The sequence below is a fragment of the Sinocyclocheilus rhinocerous genome, unplaced genomic scaffold (assembly GCF_001515625.1).
Source record: "Sinocyclocheilus rhinocerous isolate Xijiao unplaced genomic scaffold, SAMN03320098_v1.1 scaffold147, whole genome shotgun sequence".
NCBI lineage: Eukaryota > Metazoa > Chordata > Actinopteri > Cypriniformes > Cyprinidae > Sinocyclocheilus > Sinocyclocheilus rhinocerous.
The window spans coordinates 1,403,059-1,417,000 of NW_015651498.1; the positions used below are offsets into that span (position 1 = coordinate 1,403,059).

A 13,942-nucleotide genomic window follows, 5' to 3' on the forward strand; every position below is an offset into this window, starting at 1 on the left:
AAAATACCATCGAAAGACAGTAAGTTCCCCTCAGACATACATTCATATAAACTCCTAGCCCTAATTGAATCGTGATTTGTTTAGCATCTCAACCGATTTGAATCGTCACATATTTAAATCGATTTTCAACCGGCTCGCGGTTAATCGTTACATCCCTAATGATTTGATTTGCATGAAAACTTCTGGTTTTTAGAGAAAAACTAAGCGTGAAGGTTCATCCCTAAACTTTTGAAAGTCCATTTCTTGTTTCTGATTGCTGAATAATTCAAATTCGGACCAATAGATTCATGAACTCAGTGAACTGATTCAATTCATGAACGGATTCAAAAGTTTCATTGAATCAAAATAACGATTCACTCACAAATCAAAACTTTTAAACAAGTTTTACCAATCCGATATTTTACGAGTTGCTTATTTTGTATGATTTGATTTGATGAAAACGCATGATTTTTAGAGAAAAATTGAGATCGTATAAATTCGTAAAACGTAAAATACTTACGAATTGCCATGAGAGTGTGTTGGTTTTACTTTATCCAGTATCAATATTTAGCCAATAAATAGAGTTGTGCATAATAAAAAAAAAAAAAATCATTATATATAAAAATTTCAATTAATTAATTTTTTATTAGGTTTATTAAGATGACTTTTTTTCCTGAAAATCTGAAATTTAAAAAAAATAATTTTCAAGTTAAACCTAATTAATGCAAACACCCACATGAAAAAAAAATATAGATTGAATTTAATAATAATTAACTTTTTCTCTTTCTCTGAGCAAAAGTTTCGATTTCAAATCATTCTTGTTAAATTTTCCCAAAATCTGTACTTTTACTTTGTCAACAAAAAACATGACTTAAAATATAAATAAAATCTACTATAAAAATACTATAAATATAAAATAAAATATATAATATATACATTTTTTTAAATAAAAATGAACATTTCCACTGGGAAGAAGTACTTTCAAGAGGCTTCTTCTAATGGCTTCTAAAAGCTTTGAGATGGACATGCCTTATACTTCTCTAATCATCTCATGATCCTGCAACACATCAGTCGACACACTTCAGACTCAGAGAGCGAAGGGATCAAATGACCGAGGAGAGGAGAGGAGGAGCAGAAAGCAGGAGAAAAGAGGAGACGTCCAGCACTGCAGACCTCACCCAGTCCCTCAGGACTTTCCTCATTTCCTCTAATTCAATCTCTGTTTGCTCCGAGCACATCAGCCATCGCCCAAGATCCACACCAACATATACCCTCATACAGGAAACATGCCTTTTATTTGCTTAACTGATATGATGCAACTGCTTTGTTTGATTGGTTAGAGCCATGCATATCTGGTTCAAGCAAAATCTGAACATTAGGCAGAATATTACAGAAATTAACCTAAATTAAGACATGATCTAAGCCTGTACAGAATGTTCTGACACACGCCTTTGTCAAACTGTGCAGGGCGTGTGTTCAAAACTACAAAACACTTCTGAAAATGATGGTCGATCTGCAATGATGCAACGTTCAGCCTGGACTCTGAGACAAAAGTGGACGCTGCAATTAGTTTAGCTTTGATTCGTTTTAATTCGTTTTTTTGCTTTGAGGTCGCAAAGGGGCTCAAAGCAGTGAGTATCAAAGCAACCGGGCAGACAAATGGCTTTCAGTTCCTCTGCCTCCATCGGGTTAGACGCTCTCAGACCCAAAAATAAGAGCGTAAATTAAATTCCAGGCAGCCCGAGGAGTGGCAGCTGTAGAAACACAGGGAAGACTTGAGCTGTTCCCGATGGAGGGGGTGTTTCAGGCATGTGCTCGTTCAGAATGAAATGAAAATTCAAAAAAAAAAAAATTGTTTTCTAAATGCATCTTATAGATATTTTGGTCTCGTAATGTTCAATCAAACTGGATTTTCCGGTGATATGAGAGACTTCTACAACTATTATTTCATGAGTTTAAACTCCGCCCCTTCAAGCTCGCGAATAGACACGCCCCTATTTTTGATTGCCACCCCCACATCTCAACATCCAATCATCAACTGATGCATAGAAGCGAGTCCTCGCCCAATAGTTTTTCTGTTTCGATAATCTGTTAAACTCGGATGCAAGTCAAAATACAGAAAAGAAAAGATCTTTCGCTGTTACCATTTCATCATGACTGGAAAGAATTACTATATATACTATATTATTTATTCAAATGAACCAACATGGTGAATGCCACAATGGGTTTAAAGTGTTTTATTAATAAAAATATATCATAAAATCTTTCCCTTGTGTTCAATTTGTGAAAACAGCATGGGAAATCATGCTTTGATTATTTGATTATTTTGTCTGTTTTACTTTTGCATTTAAAATTTTGAATTTATTTAGCAACCATTATGATTATTATGATTGATATAAAAAAATCTAATTCAAACTTTTCAATAATTTTAAATGGTGTATGATTTTTACATAGCATTAAGAGTTCTAATTCCTGTTCGAACCAGTTCAAAAACTAAATTTACTGATTGTTTTGAATCCTAAAGCATCTGTGATGTATATGAAAAGTATTTTATTAATAAAAACATTATTTAATATATCTTTGTTATAGATTTGTAAAAACAAAACAGCATTGGAAATCATGCTGCTTTGAGTATTTCCAACAATTTTTTTCCCTTTTCATTTTTAATCTAGTTTGCAACAATTACGGTTATTTTGAATTTAAAAAAAATAAATAAAATTCAAACTTTTCAATAATTTCAAATGGTGTGTTATGATTTTTACATAGCATTGAGAAGTCCGATTCATGTGCAAACTGGTTCAAAAACTAGATTTACTGATTACTTAAAATGTTCATATGGAAAATATATAATATATAATTTTGCTGTTACAAAATGAATGGTGAATTCTGCAATGATTTTAAAGTGCCTTATTAATAAAAATATATCATTCATTTTTTCGTTATGTTCGCTTTGTAAAAAACAGCATGGAAAAATCATGCTTTCATTATTTCCAATTATGTTTTTTTCTGTTTTACGTTTTGAATTTACCATTTTGAATTTATTTTGCAACAGTTATGGTTATTTCGATTGAAAAGAAATTTTAAAAATTCACACTTTGAAGCAAATACAAATAAAAAAATTTTTTTAGAGCAAACACAAAATCTAAAATGTTTATCAAATAGTTTCAAAGGCTGAAAAGACTGAATTTGTTTTCTAAAAATATATAAATAATATTTTTATATTTTTTTCTAGCTTTATCACCCAGTCCTTAAACAAACAGTACTCTCTTTCTAGGGGCCACCCATAGGGACCATGTGTCCCTCACCTGTTGTCCACCGTCATGACAGCTGGTCCACAGTCGCTTACAGCCTCCAAACCTTGAGCGCTCCTCCCCTCTTTAACACAAAGAACACCGAAGCCCCCACCACCTGTCCTACTGTAACACAGTCTGTGTTGTGAAATGAATTCACCCTCGCCGTACAACAGGTATCCCTTTATAAAAAAAAAGACCATGGGATATTGTGTCGCTGCACGCTTCGCTGCTCTTGAGTGGGAGCTCCATTTTGTTGGGAAGTGTCGGAGGGAAACTGTGCTGCTGTTATTGGACAGGCGCACCGAAAGCCATTCACATGATGGAAATATCGACAGAAGAGTCTATGAATTCTACTGCTTGTTTTGGCTGCGATGAAGAGAATCAAGCAATTCACAGAAGTGCAGGAAAGAGCTTTGGATTTGATTAATACAATATAAGCATGTTTAATGATAAGATCATACTGACGCTAAACAATCAATCAAACATCAATGCACTAACTAAAATAAGCTGGAGCCAATTTAAACCAGTTTCATGGGATGCAAATCAAGGTTTCATTACTCAGATAGGCTAGAAACATTCATGCAAACGTTAAAGGAATAGTTCAGGCAGAAATGGAAATGAGCTGAAAATGCACTCATTCTCAGGCCATCCAAGATGTAGGGTTTGTTTATTCATCACATTTGGAAAAATGCTCACCAGTGGATCCTCTGCAGTGAATGGGTGCCGTCAGAATGAGAGTCCAAACAGCTGATAAAAACATCACAATAATCCACACCACTCCAGTCCATCAGTCAATGTCTTGAGAAGACAAAAGCTGAAACAAATCCATCATTAAGACTTTTTTAACTTCAAATCGTTGCTTCTGGTTAAAATACACGAGTCCATAATCCATAATAACGCTTCCTCCAGTGAAAAAGTCCATCTCCTGTTGTCTCTCACATCAAAATCCACACACATATTTGTTTAGCTCTGTTTTTGCTTGTAAACGGTGCTTGATCTGTGCAGATTTCTCTCCTGATTCAGACATGACGGCTGTTCCCTGAAGAAAGCAATATTATGGATAGAGGACTCATCCGGAAATTTTCCACCCCTTTGCAACCCTACTAATAACACACATTGCAGCATCTTCATCTCTGATTTCCAGCAGAGCACATGAAGGTTGTGTCTGTGCATGAAGACAGCATATTGATTTCCTCTTCAATCAGTATAAATTGTTCATCAATAAAGCACCTCTGTATGCACACAGTCACTGAGTGTCTCTTTTATTGTGATATTGGATTGTGTTGCACTTTATTACACATGCATATCAACAAATGATTCCATATACATCAATTTTTTGTTTTATATCACATTCAGCCATATGTTTGTATGTATTTATTGAGGTGTTGAATTGCGTGTGTGTGAGGAGCCACTGGAGGGCAGAAGAGTCCAAGAAACAAGTTTGCTTTGATCAGGCGACTAGATACTGTATAAAGAGCAGGACTATAAAACCTTCTGACCAATACATTTCCATAACTTCTCCAGTCATCTGTGAAAAATCTATATAATATAGAAATTGCAAACAAATAGATAGCTGATAAAATATAAAGCTGTTAGTATTCACTCCAGAAATGTATTTATACATTACTTTTCCAAAATGTTCATTTAAATGACTTTGTCAGGCCTGGAAATCACAATTTTTAAGATGTGACCGTCGGACCCCTGATAAATCTGGATTCTTAATTTTAAGTCTGGTATATTATATTGTGTATAGTATGATACTGTATACAGTATAGTTGGCTATCAATCTCTGTCTATTAGAATCATATACTTGTATGTTACATTTTACTTCATACTTTTCAATGTGGAAGGAACAATGAAATATTCAGATTAACTTTATCTTCATTACAGCTAAAGATAAAGGTCAAGTTTATCTGTTATTTTTTTTAGGTTGTAGCTAAACACTAGTCAGGGAAATAAGACATGTTTGTGTTTGTAGACAAGGGATGAAGTAGTCAGAAATACTGATTTAAGTTTGAATAATTTTATAACACATGAAGAAATGGAGAGTGGAGTTAAACGAGAGACAGCTATCTATTAAATAAATTTCCTTTAACTCGCTTTGTACAAAAATATTTGACTGCAGGATGACACCGTTGACACCACAGAGATCCTTCCTCTCTCATCTGAACACATGCATCAGACACGCGTGTTCTCTTCATTAAAGAGACAGTTCAGCCACAAATGAAGATGTGCTGAAAATGTACTCATCCTCAGATCATCTGAGATTAGGATGAGTTTGTTTCTTCATCAGATTTGGAGAAATGTAGCATTGCATCAGTGTCTCAGCAATGGATGCTCTGCAGTGAATGGGTGCCGTCAGAATGAGAGTCCAAACAGCTGATAAAAACATCACAATAATCCACACCACTCCAGTCCATCAGTCAATGTCTTGAGAAGACAAAAGCTGAAACAAATCCATCATTAAGACTTTTTTAACTTCAAATCGTTGCTTCTGGTTAAAATACACGAGTCCATAATCCATAATAACGCTTCCTCCAGTGAAAAAGTCCATCTCCTGTTGTCTCTCACATCAAAATCCACACACATATTTGTTTAGCTCTGTTTTTGCTTGTAAACGGTGCTTGATCTGTGCAGATTTCTCTCCTGATTCAGACCAGGTGACTTTTTCACTGCGTTATTATGAATTATGGACTCGTATTTTTGCTTAAAGCAATGGTTTGAAGTTAAAAATGCTTACAATCATGTCTTCTCCAGATGTTAACTGATGGACTGGAGTGGTGTGGATTAATATATTAAGCAAATTTTTTGAGTGAATTATTCATTTAACATGCATTGCTGTATTGTTCTGGTAGTAAAAACCTCCAGAAATCAAGTAGATAACTATAAACATGTCAACAATTCTATTTTAACAATTTTTCTTTTAACTAATAGCTGTTGCTGTGCCATGCTGAGAGAAAACAAGCCAAGAAAATTGACTGCAGATGAAGACGCCTACAATAACGCTCCTTGCTGCAATGCATATTCTTGTCGCATTATGAATTATAGTCTAACACGTTTCATAAAAGCAATGCATGAAATCGAGATCCAAAGCACCTGCATTCATGTAGAGCTTGTTTAAGGCCAAACTGCAATGCTATAGTTGTAAAGCAAGCTAAGGATGCCTGCTTGAGCAAATAGGTCTGCATAAAGCTGATGCATCAAGATGGGAAAAAAACTAATGCAGAGTGTATTTTCTGTGCCAGGCTCTTAAATGCTACTACACTCGGAAAACCTGCCAAGAGCTCAACCAGAACCAATGCTTTTACTAAAAAAACTGACTCAATCATATGCCAGATCTTGATTGAAACTATAAAAGGGAAGGGGTAAATATTAATTAGAGTAGAAATGAAAAAGAAATCCATCTTCCAGAGAGCAAAAAGCAACATGGTGTTGACTGAAGCATCAAATGAAAGGCCATTTCACACCAATGTGAAGAATGTTTCATGAGTTCTCAGAATGCAATGAGAAATAGTTCCACATCAGATCTCATTCACACCATATGCATCCAAAGACAAAAGGTTATTTAAAGAAACGGAATGCTCATTTTATAAGGAGTCAAACCTTACTTGAATAATGCATATGCCAACACTCTTAAAAGTAATGGATATTTATTGGCATTTATGGTTCCATGAAGAACCATTAACACCCATGGAACCATAAAAGGTTCTTCACAGTGGAAAAAGAGTTTCAAAATGGCTCTTTTAAGAACTTTTTACTGGAAGGTTCTATGGGGAAACAAAACTGGTTCTTCTATGGCATCACTGCAAAAACACCCTTTTGAAACCTTTATTTTTAAAAGTGTATATGCATAAAAAACTCCTCAGAAAATCCTCATGATTCGATATCCAGGTGCAAATGTCACCCAGAGACTAAATGTGGCCATAATATATAGTAGGTGTGGCTCTAGTGTAAAAAACAAATGGAATATGTGAGCAGCGTCACTCCAGGGTGTCCAACAAAACCATCTGGAGCTGCTTTAAATTCCGGCGAATTTGCAAGTTTCAGGTATTCTTTAGCACCTCCAAATCCCCTCACGCCTCCCACCATTAAACCAATGAAATATCCTGCTGTCAGAGCACACAATGCACTCCTCGCCATCTCTGGTGAACGTTGCTGGGAGAGACAGAATCACTACGGGGACTGTGTGGCGCTCGGCAGAGCATTCAGGCTGTGTTTGCAATGGCAAACTATCGTACTCATTCATAAGCATATTGTACATAATAGCAAAAAAAAATCCTGCATTTTCCCTCTTCTAATAAAACTGCTGAATATTGCTGGCTCTTTGACAAATTGCATCAGATAAATGCATAAATGCAAATAGCATATGAAAGTCAGAACTCATCAAAATAGAGCCACAATGGAATGCACCATTCCTAACTATCCATTTTCTGTGCCTTTTAACTTTTTCTTGACTCAACATTTATGCTAAGAAGATATTACAAATTGGAATACAGTGCAAAATAGCCATTTTAATATCTGCAATGACAACTGGATGCCACTTGTTGAGTCATGCAATGCAATGAGGTCATGCAAAACGCATTTGAAACATTTATCTTCGTGCATACTATTAAAGAACGGTTGCACAGAACATTCCAATGTTATGCGTCATGCGCGTGGCTTCATGACATCACAAACACTCGCGGTGCGTTACATGACATCATGTCCGACTGTACTAGTCTCATGGTTTCCATTAAGCGCTAATGTGGCAAGTGCGTAACCGCGCAAATGTGCGTTATTTATTTAGTGCGATTTTTGCGCATCTGCCCAGATTCAGAATAAGCACGCAAAGGCCGCATTAGTGCTGCATCATGACAAACAAACACTCTCTGTGTCCTTATAAAACAACCTCTGAAGCGATTAGCACAATTTAAACACACAACTGTAGGGAATGTCACGAATAGCCTTTTATTATCATTCGCAAACGGACGCGACGCGACGCCCGAAGTGTGAAAACACAACGATTGAAGGATGTTAGTAACCCGCTGCGGTTCTGTCGCGCAACAGTAACGTGTGAAATGGTGATTTCTCTTTGGAGTACCGCAGTGAGATGATGGGCACCGGATCAACATCCATTTAGGGTCACTGAGAGTAACGCGCCAGATTTACACATTTATACCATTCGATTACGAGCTACCACATCACAAACTGGTAAATCACATCCATACAGATTACTGATTACAGTAACCTCTGGTTATGCAAATGCATGTCTGCGCTTTGAATAAGGCAAAACTCCAGCCTCAGGATCTGACCACGCCTGTTTGCATCCATATTCTACTGTACCGTTATTCCACAGCTCACGTCTATGATTCCCACTATCAATATAACCACATCTAACTTCAATCTTGATTGTTTATAACATTCAATATATTAAGTGGAAAAAGAGTTTCAAAATGGCTCTTTTAAGAACTTTTTACTGGAAGGTTCTATGGGGAAACAAAACTGGTTCTTCTATGGCATCACTGCAAAAACACCCTTTTGAAACCTTTATTTTTAAAAGTGTATATGCATAAAAAACTCCTCAGAAAATCCTCATGATTCGATATCCAGGTGCAAATGTCACCCAGAGACTAAATGTGGCCATAATATATAGTAGGTGTGGCTCTAGTGTAAAAAACAAATGGAATATGTGAGCAGCGTCACTCCAGGGTGTCCAACAAAACCATCTGGAGCTGCTTTAAATTCCGGCGAATTTGCAAGTTTCAGGTATTCTTTAGCACCTCCAAATCCCCTCACGCCTCCCACCATTAAACCAATGAAATATCCTGCTGTCAGAGCACACAATGCACTCCTCGCCATCTCTGGTGAACGTTGCTGGGAGAGACAGAATCACTACGGGGACTGTGTGGCGCTCGGCAGAGCATTCAGGCTGTGTTTGCAATGGCAAACTATCGTACTCATTCATAAGCATATTGTACATAATAGCAAAAAAAAATCCTGCATTTTCCCTCTTCTAATAAAACTGCTGAATATTGCTGGCTCTTTGACAAATTGCATCAGATAAATGCATAAATGCAAATAGCATATGAAAGTCAGAACTCATCAAAATAGAGCCACAATGGAATGCACCATTCCTAACTATCCATTTTCTGTGCCTTTTAACTTTTTCTTGACTCAACATTTATGCTAAGAAGATATTACAAATTGGAATACAGTGCAAAATAGCCATTTTAATATCTGCAATGACAACTGGATGCCACTTGTTGAGTCATGCAATGCAATGAGGTCATGCAAAACGCATTTGAAACATTTATCTTCGTGCATACTATTAAAGAACGGTTGCACAGAACATTCCAATGTTATGCGTCATGCGCGTGGCTTCATGACATCACAAACACTCGCGGTGCGTTACATGACATCATGTCCGACTGTACTAGTCTCATGGTTTCCATTAAGCGCTAATGTGGCAAGTGCGTAACCGCGCAAATGTGCGTTATTTATTTAGTGCGATTTTTGCGCATCTGCCCAGATTCAGAATAAGCACGCAAAGGCCGCATTAGTGCTGCAGCATGACAAACAAACACTCTCTGTGTCCTTATAAAACAACCTCTGAAGCGATTAGCACAATTTAAACACACAACTGTAGGGAATGTCACGAATAGCCTTTTATTATCATTCGCAAACGGACGCGACGCGACGCCCGAAGTGTGAAAACACAACGATTGAAGGATGTTAGTAACCCGCTGCGGTTCTGTCGCGCAACAGTAACGTGTGAAATGGTGATTTCTCTTTGGAGTACCGCAGTGAGATGATGGGCACCGGATCAACATCCATTTAGGGTCACTGAGAGTAACGCGCCAGATTTACACATTTATACCATTCGATTACGAGCTACCACATCACAAACTGGTAAATCACATCCATACAGATTACTGATTACAGTAACCTCTGGTTATGCAAATGCATGTCTGCGCTTTGAATAAGGCAAAACTCCAACCTCAGGATATGACCACGCCTGTTTGCATCCATATTCTACTGTACCGTTATTCCACAGCTCACGTCTATGATTCCCACTATCAATATAACCACATCTAACTTCAATCTTGATTGTTTATAACATTCAATATATTAAATAATAATGATTATTTGAATGCATTAAGGCCTCTAAATCTGGATCAGCATTAAATACACCTAGATTTATATCATTGACGCAAACTCCTCTCATTTGGACTCCATCACCACCCACGTATTTATGAGAAAATCACTGTAATTATTGCGGCAAACGCGGTCTACGCGAGCGCATTTCAGCCTGTGTGTTCTCAATAAAACATCCGAAAATAAAATAAAGGGTTTGTTTGTACTTACCGATAAAAGAATACGTGATAAACTTCACCGCCTTTGGAGTCCGCAGCGCGCAATGAGCGAGAGAGAGGCTGGACACACTGCGCTGGGAGTGACCAATGCGCACTGCCTCCCTCCCCGTCAGCTGCTGCACTGAGACGCGGGGCGGGGAATCTGCTCGCCCTACTACGGCGAGACAGCTCGGCCTTCGTCATAGTAGTGGGGAGAAGTTTGATTCATTTGAGCGAACCGACTCACTGATTCGTTTTTTCACTGATTGTGGTTTTGAAATGGCGACTTTCACCATAGTAGTGGGGAGAAGTTTGATTCATTTGAGCGAATCGATTCGCTCGTTTGTATGAACCGACTCATTGATTCGTTTTTTCACTGATTGTGGTTTTGAAATTGCGACTTTCACCATAGTAGAGGCACAAAATCACTTTCAAGGACTTTTTCATTAACTGTTCCCTCCTGGTGGAATGACCTGCCCAACTCAATCCCAGCAGCTGAGTCCTTAACCATCTTCAAGAAACGACTAAAAACACATCTGTTCCACCTTTATTTGACCCTCTAACTCTAACACTTTCTATTCTATTTAATTCTACTTTATCTATATTTATCTTTGTAGTAGTCTGCAGAGGATTGATTCGTTTTAGCGAATCAATTTGATGTTTTGAGTGAACCGACTCACTGATTCGTACGAATGAATGAAGTCTAGCGTGATCGCGGCGTTTCTACGTATTTGTTTAGAAATTGCGGACTTCGTCGTATAGCGTGGAGAAGTTTGATTTGTTTTAGTAAATCGATTCGATCGTTTGAATGAACCGACTCACTGATTCGTTTCTTGCGTTGAGGTGCGTATAAATGAAGTCCTGCGTGATCGCGACTTTTCTTTACTATTTGAAATTACGGCCTTCATCATAGTGGCGTGGATTAGATTGATTCGTTTTAGCGAATCAGTTCGATGTTTTGAGTGAACCGACTCACTGGTTAGTACGGATTAGTACTAACGGTTAGTAGAAGTTTGATTACTTTTAGTAAATTGATTCGATCGTTTGAATGAACCGATTCACTTATTCGTTTCTTGCGTTGGGATGCAATGAAGTCTAGCGTGATTCCGACTTTTCTTTTTCTTTTGAAAGCGCCTCCATCATAGCGTGGAATAGTTTGATTCTTTTCAGCGAATCAATTCGATGTTTTGAGTGAACCGACTCACTGATTCGTATGACTAAAGTCCAGCGTGGTAGCGGCTTCTTTTTGTCATTATCAAATATTTAGTTGCTGTTTATTTTTCTGTTACTTTAATAAATAATCATTTTACACTATTATGCCTCGAAAAATAATTGCCAAATGGCGTTATGATAAAGCGTTGAGAAGTCCGAATCATGTTCGAATCGGTTCAAAAACTAGATGTAGCCTACTGATTCTTTTGAAGACTCGCTCAAAAGCGATTGCTCGGCCATGCACGTGCGACATACTTTTGTTGTTGTTACATTTTTATAAATTGTATAACTTGTTTATCACTGTTTAGATATGTTATTTCAAATAAAATACCTACCAAGACTGTGCCAAACGTTGTTTATAGTTCTTACTTGTTACTTCATACTGTATGCCTACTCTGTGATTTGCAAAAGCTCTGCGAATCAATTCAGATGAATCGACTCATAAGAACCATTGACTCACTAATGAGCTGTTCTAAGGTCAGTGGATATACAGTGTTTAGGCCAGACATCTGTGATGCTTATGGATCCGTGCTTTGATATAATATTGAAATATGATGCACTTTAAAATGTCAAAACCTGTTTCTCCAGAATAAATGCATTTAAATGCAATGCTATGCTTCTGTGTATAAACATCCACGCAGCTATGAGCAATTGTTTTTATTCTTGCTGTTGTTTTTATTATTTGGGATCTTCCCGAATGAAATAATAAACCTTGTAAGTCAAGTAAAACATATACTGTGCTGTTGTTAAAGTGGTCAGTCCAAATATTGCAGACCACTTTCATTAAGTATTTATCAGCACGTGTTTCTTCTCCAATCAGATGAAGAGCATGCTGCGTTATACACATGGCTTCAACCACATTCATAATTCAAAGAGAAGGCCTTTCATACATAAAGAACCAGAATGGACACTGTTGGGTGGGTCTGGAAATTGTCTGTCCAACCAACAAGGACAACAAGCTCATCCACATCAGCTGTTTAGTGTTCGCACGTCATCCTGGTTATGGATTATCTGCTTGCATTTATCATTAATAATTAGCTGAGATTTCAATGATTCATACTACTTCATAAAATGACTTTTTTAAATTCAACAGAACATTCAGTATCAACAACTGGAGATACAAATGTCATGATCCAACCCTAAAGGAACGGCAGCTGTGAGTGACGGGACACATGAGACGCTTTACTGCAGGATTACAGAATGTGTTTGCACCAAAACAGGGACAGTTAGTCTGGATACATGCAAACACCTCAGTTAATAGCTGAAAAAACAACAACATGTCAGGGTCACATTTCACCCCAAAAAAGAAATGATATTTGTGCTATAAAAAAAGAAGACATTGTTTGCATTGTGTCGTTATTTTCATGACAATTAAAGACTTTTAGAGGCGATTTTAATTCATTTTATTCTGTAATTACTGTATTGCAACTACTATGATGTACATGCATATATAAATAATATGTGCAATTACAAATAATATATCAATTAAATATAAATATTAGATGAACAACTTAAACCTAAAGAAATTAAACTAAAATTAGAAATGCTGTCTTGGCAACTGTCTAAAATAATAATAATTAAAAAAAAGCTTAAGTTGAAGTAATAAAATTACTGAAACTAAAACTGAAATAAAATAAAATAAAGAAATATATATATTTAAAAAATAAAATGAGAAAATCACAACAAAATTACTAAAACTAAAATGAAATAAAATAAAATAAACTAAAGCTAAATGTAAATACAAATATAAAAAACTAATTAAATGAGATAATCTCAACAAAATTACTCTAAAACTAAAACTGAAAATAAAATAAAGCTAAATAGAATAAAAAAACGAATAAAATGAGAAAATCACAACATAATTACTAAAAATGTAACAAAAATTTAAATGGAATCAAAAGATACAAATAAAATCTAATGTATTATATTAATATACTATAATAGTATATTATTAAAACCACAACAAAATTACTAAAACTAAAACTGAAATAAAATAAAAACTAATCTAAATATATAATATATAAATATAAAATATAAAAAAAAATATAAAACTAAAAAAAAAAATTAAATGACAAAATCACAACAAAATTACGAAAAAATTAACTAAAATTTAAATGGAGACTCAAA

General features: G+C 36.1%; 1 protein-coding gene across 1 annotated transcript in view; it reads right to left on the reverse strand.

Annotated features, from left to right (window-relative positions):
- LOC107712955 (spectrin beta chain, non-erythrocytic 1-like) overlaps positions 1 to 10,708 on the reverse strand; it is a 98,283-nt gene extending 87,575 nt beyond the window's left edge. Inside the window, exon 1 of the mRNA XM_016518355.1 lies at positions 10,617 to 10,708. The gene's annotated coding sequence lies outside the window, so the exon portion shown is untranslated. The remainder of the gene's footprint in view (positions 1 to 10,616) is intronic.
- Positions 10,709 to 13,942: the final 3,234 nt, after the last annotated feature.